This window comes from Ochotona princeps, chromosome 10 (assembly GCF_030435755.1).
Source record: "Ochotona princeps isolate mOchPri1 chromosome 10, mOchPri1.hap1, whole genome shotgun sequence".
NCBI lineage: Eukaryota > Metazoa > Chordata > Mammalia > Lagomorpha > Ochotonidae > Ochotona > Ochotona princeps.
In genome coordinates, this window is record NC_080841.1 from 21,184,322 (window position 1) to 21,189,977 (window position 5,656).

General features: G+C 44.5%; 1 long non-coding RNA gene across 1 annotated transcript; it reads left to right on the forward strand.

Annotated features, from left to right (window-relative positions):
• Positions 1-812: 812 nt before the first annotated feature.
• Positions 813-3,096, forward strand: LOC131481318 (uncharacterized). Its single transcript, XR_009246225.1, has 2 exons — positions 813-1,478; positions 2,803-3,096. It is a non-coding gene; the product is annotated as an uncharacterized LOC131481318 (long non-coding RNA).
• The last annotated feature ends 2,560 nt before the right edge of the window (positions 3,097-5,656 follow it).

Consider the following 5,656-nt stretch of genomic DNA (forward strand, 5'->3'; position numbering starts at 1 on the left):
ATTTGAGGACAGTAAGCCAACTGGAGTAGGTTGGAAAAGTACCATCCATCACTTGGTATCTGTAACAACTCATCCAAAAATGCTAGACCATGGAACTTTTGAATGGAAAAGATTGTGCTCTTGTTAGAAAGCAGAGATGGTGTTTGTCAGAAATCTTGGCTACTGAAACAACCACATTGACACAGTTGATAATACAGACACTCAACTGAGTGTGTTAGAGATGACAATTTGTGGAAATAGCCCTCAAGATCTTTGACATACCCATCAAAGCTTGAACAACAAAGTTCACAGCCAAATAAGTAGTCCTATCTTCTGGTCTGAAGAAATGAGTGTCTAACCAATGCCACATGTTGGTGAGGTGACTGCAGTTGACTCTTGATTTCATAAGTGTAGAAACCAACCCATTATCTTAAGTTGCATGATGCTTTGTGGACAACTCCTGCTGTTGCCACGAAGAGCTTGTAGGTTTACTTAACTCCATGTTGCACTCACACTTCGAGGGAGTCTCAGTTTAGCGGTTATCATCTTGTGTGAGCCTCAGCCTCATTCTCACTTCCTCCATAGTTCCCAGTTGTGTCTACTGCTCACCCCTTTACTTAGTTCCTGCCATTCCTCCTCATAGCCTATATCCTGGGGACTTCATTCCCAGGCAAGATGATTTTGATTCCACTAGGTCAAAGACCAACTGAGTGACTGGTAAGTTACCAGCCTGCAACAGCAACTAGTCACAGGAGCATCTTGACACCTGTGGCAGTGGTGGGACACACCCACACATCTATATGCAGCCGGGCCTCTGCTTCCTCGTATCCAAATTGCCTCGTAAGCAGTAACACATCTGCCCATCCACCCACAGCTGCAGTCACATGTAGCTGCATCTACCAACATACCCTTATACAGCCTTAAAAGACAAAAGTGGCCCAGAGCCAAACCGTTACATAACAGAGTAGTCAAGCAGGTGGGCCTGTCAGTAACCATGACATAGGTTGCCATAGAGGCACCAACACACCCAATTCTAGATCTCAACCTGACTGAAGCAGGGAGACCGGTTGCAGCCTTGGTCTCTACCCATAACCTCATTTCACAGAGTTGAGTGTTAAAACCCCTCTCAAAGACTAGACCCAGAGTGTGACTCCCAAGCTATGGCTTTTGGGGGCCTATGTGGGTTGCCCACTCACTGTCTGGTGTCTTTGATTTCTGGGTCAACTTGAGACTGTGTGTTCCTGAGGAAATCACAGAGAGGGGTCACGCTGACCTCTGCAGTACTCCACTCCTGGATGCTCAGTCCCCCATGAAAACCCTGCTCCAATCCTTGGCCCAATATCTTAGTGCTGAGGTGAAGCACTAAAGTCCAGCACAGTTGCTGGAACTGCTTATTTCCCATTCAGGGTCATAGCTCTCCAGACTTGGAGTTTTGGCTGGAACATCAGTCTTGTCTCTCAAGACAGGTTGGCTACATTCAACCCACTTCCCAGTGCCAGGTTTGCTGAGGCTGGGATGCAGGTGGCTGGGAAAACTCAGATGTGATAATGCCATGAACATTCACTCAGGATGCTTGAGTTTCAGAGCCGCTCACTAACCTTGGCCTCTGTGAGCACTGAGGCTGGTTGGGAGTCCTAGGTGGGAAGAGAAATTAGGCTGTGATCAGCAAGTGTTTCTGCTGCTAACTGACCTGCAGCTACCGCAAAGCAAAGGAACACGAATTTCCCAGTCTTGAGTGTTTTGTTAATAATTCATACCCATATCTAAACACGTATGGGTAATTTCTGTTCTTCTTAAAGCTAGACACCCCTCCGCCAACAGTCTGTATCTGCCCAAAGCTTTCCTCCCCAGGGATGGTAACTTAATGATTTGGGACAGTGGATCTCAGCTATGGTCAATGTTGTCCTCCAGGAACTTGATATTCAGCAATGCCTGGGGGAAAGAGGCTGACTATTGACAACGATTGGGTAAATTAGCCGGAAATGCTGCTAAGCCTCTGATGATGCCAGGGAACATACTCCATAACAAGCAGTTCTCTGGGGGCTGGCTCAAAACATCAGCTCTGGCACAGCTGAGAAACCCTGATTGAGGCCAGCTCTCTGAGTGTTAGCATCTTTCAAAATCTCTCCAGTTAGTGTACATATACAGCTATGGCAGAGAACAATTCTACAGACATCATAGGCCACATTTGCTCTGAGTGCCAAGTACTATTGCTGTTTCCATTTTATAGATAAATAAACTGAGGGACAAGATAGTAAGAATGTAATGTCCCGGGATGCAAAATCAGAGCATCAAATCCAAGAGGTTCAGCTCTAATACATGAGCTGTTAACTAGTGTTTCATATTTGAGTCTCCTTAACTAGCTAACTTCACCAGCTGCAGATTTCTGTGGGAGAAGGGAGGGATGGTTCCTGGAGCCCCCTAACTAGGGGCAGGGGGGTCTTTGTCAAGTTCATCTGCTAGATGCAAATCCTTAAAACAAAAGTTTTATCCAGAAATGATAGTCTCACAACCAGGTGAGTTCTAAAAAAAAAAAGACTTTGATCCATTAGACTGTGAATAGCTGTTAGTCATCATCGTGGCCATGGCCAGGCCCAGAGTGGTAATGGGCTGTGTGGCAGTGCGCATTTCACAGATGGCTGTCTCTGATTGAAAGCCATGCCAAGCAGCTGTCAGAAACGCTGACTACCAGACCAAGGAAAGCACTGCCAAAGGGGAGGAATGCAGACAAGGACTGGGGAAAATGGTGGAAATATAGAACCTAATTTCATGCTCACTTTGTTCACTATTTTTTTTTTTTTCCTCTTTTAAATGCTCCAACAGAAAAAGGATCAGTACATTTGAACTTCTTGGTTCAATTCCAGAAAAATGAGAGGAGGGGAAAGATACCATTTTTGTCTTCAAGGCAAGGAGTGTGGTGGAAATAAGACACAGCTATGCAAAGATGCATAGAAACAAAGAGGTATGGAGAAAAATCTTGCTTTTGCCTCTCATCAAAACCACAGCTGTGGTCAGTTCTCCGCATTCAGCCCAGTGAGGCCCTGAGCTGACAGTCCAGTCAAGGCATGCCTGGAGTGTGATCTACAGAAACTGTAAAGTAATAAATCCATGTTGTGAGATGCTGAGTTTGTGATGATTTTTTTATGCAGCAAAGAAAATAAGTACAGAAGCAGATAAATCCCATACTAGAGTCCCTGACTTGAAGGCCTGGCTCTACTTCTGATCCAGCTTCCTGCTAATGAGCAACCTGGAGACAGCATGTAATGACTTAAGTACTCAATTCTTTGCCACCCACATAGGAGACCTAGCTTGAGTACCTGGTTCCTGGCTTCAGCCTGACTCAGCCCTGGTTATTTTGGGTTTGGGGTGAGTGAACCAGAAAACGCAAGATTTCTCTCTCTTTATCTACTTGCCTTTCAAATAGTCTTTTTTCCGAGGGAAAAATGAAAAGAATACAATGAATTATACTGATTGGTTTTCAAATGAGAAAACAGCCTCACATTCCTGGGATGCTCTTCATTGAGCTTTGATATGTTATCCTTTGTTGAATTTAATTTGCTTTAATTTTGGTCAGAATTATTTGTATATCTTCATGTGGAACATGGCTTCAAGTGAAAACTAGAAAACAGCTGATGGAGAAATTAAAGTAAGGTAAGGGAGGAAGAGGCTATAGGTGAAAAAGCAGCAGAACAGAGGTGGAGAAATGCCAGAACATAGGCATAACCACTATGTTACCCTTTGCAGATACTGTGCTTTTTACAGAATAAAGGTTTGTGACAACTGTGGGACAAGCAATCTATGGGTGCCATTTATCCAAAAGCGTGTGCTCACCTTATGTTGCCATATCACAGCTGGGTAATTGTTAGGTTTCTTTTTAAAAACTACTTTAAAGATTTATTTATTTATTTGAAAGCATGACAAAGAGAGTAGGAGAAGAATGGAGAGAAAGTTCTTTTATCCATTGATTCACTCCACCAATGGCTATAACAGCCAGGTCTGAATCAAACCAAAACCAAGAGCCAGTAACTCCACCCAGAACTCCCAAGTGGGTGGCATGGGCCATCTTCTGCTGCCTTCCCAGGCACATAAATAGGAATCTATACTGGAAACAGATTAGTTTGGACTCAAAAAGGAACTCTGCTATGCGCGGCTGACATTACAAGCAGAGACTTAACCCATCGTGCTACAATGCTGGCTCCAATAGTCACATTTCAGACTTTTTCACTAAAATATCTGTTATGATGGTCTATTATCAGAGATATTGGATCTTTCAAACTATTGTCATTGTCCCAGAGGGAGGTTGGGTCCCTGCACTCATGTGGGAGACCCAGATGAAGCTTCTGGCGCTTGGCCCTGGCCTGGCCCAGGCCTTACTATTGTAGTCATTTGGGGAATGAGAGGGAAGTTTCTCTCTCTCTTTTCATCTCTTTATTTTTCTCTCCAGCTTTCTCTCTATCTCTTTCTCTTCCTCTCATGAGTTGAGTAGCTCTGAGAACTGGAGCTGATTTGGAGAATTCCAACTGACAACACTGGTAGACAGCATTTGTAGGAGAACAAAAGTGAAGCTCAGAAAACACCTGAGTTGGACACAGACTATTTAATCAGCCAATTACTTGGTTACAGCTTAACCAAGTGATTGGCTACAGGGCCTCCTACAGCCAACCAAAGCCTGGTTACCGGGATGAACTCTATTTTAGTTAGTGTGTAGGGCTTATTGCATTCCATAAAATCTTATGTAACACACTTCTGGGGAATGTTAGGGAAAGATCTCTTCCAGGCCTCTTTCCCTAGCTTGTGGAAGGAGCTTCAAAAATTCCTGGGAAAGTAAAACTAAAAGATAGGCAATTTCCCACAAACTTTTTGAAGGTCCCATGGATGGCCATCTTTGGCCTGAGTCCTCCCGCAATCCACCTTCTGTGGTGATCTGTAGCCACATTTCTTCTTGTAAGGACACCGGTCATTTTGCATTAACACCCGCACCCATCATTTTAACTTGATTCCCCATGGAAAGATCCTATCTCCAAAAGGCCGCATCTTGTGGAACTGGGGGTTAGAGCTACAAGACAAGACTGGGAAAGGTCGGGCATCGTAGCACAGCAAGTTAAGCCACTGCCTGGGACACTTTCATCCCATACCCAAGTGCCTATTTCAGTCCCAACTGCTCCGCTTTTGATCCAGTTTTCTCCTAATGCTCTTAAGAAAACAGTTGATGGTGGCTTGGGTACTTGGATTCTCGTCATCACTATGGGAAACCAAGATGGACTTCCTGGCTGCTGGATTCAGACTGTCCCAGATCTGGTTGTTGCAGTCATTTGGAGAATGAATGACTGATGGAAGTCCTCTTTCTCTCTCTGTATGTAGGCAGGGTGTGCATGTGTGTGTCCCTTCCTGTTTGTCAGTTTACAAAAAAATTTTCTTCTAATAATTTATCCAGGTGTTACATCCTACCTCATTTGAAAAGGCAAATATTGGGTCAGGCATTTGGCATAACAGCAGTTAAGACACTGCTTGGGATGCTCTTGAGTTGTATCAGAGGCCCTTGGGAGCTTCCTGCGAATACACACCCTGGGAGGCAGCAAGTGCTGGTGCAAGTGCTCACGTAGGAGGGCTGAACTGAGTTCTAGGATTTTAGCTTTGACCTGGGCCAGCCTTGGTTGTTGTGACATTTGAGGAGTGA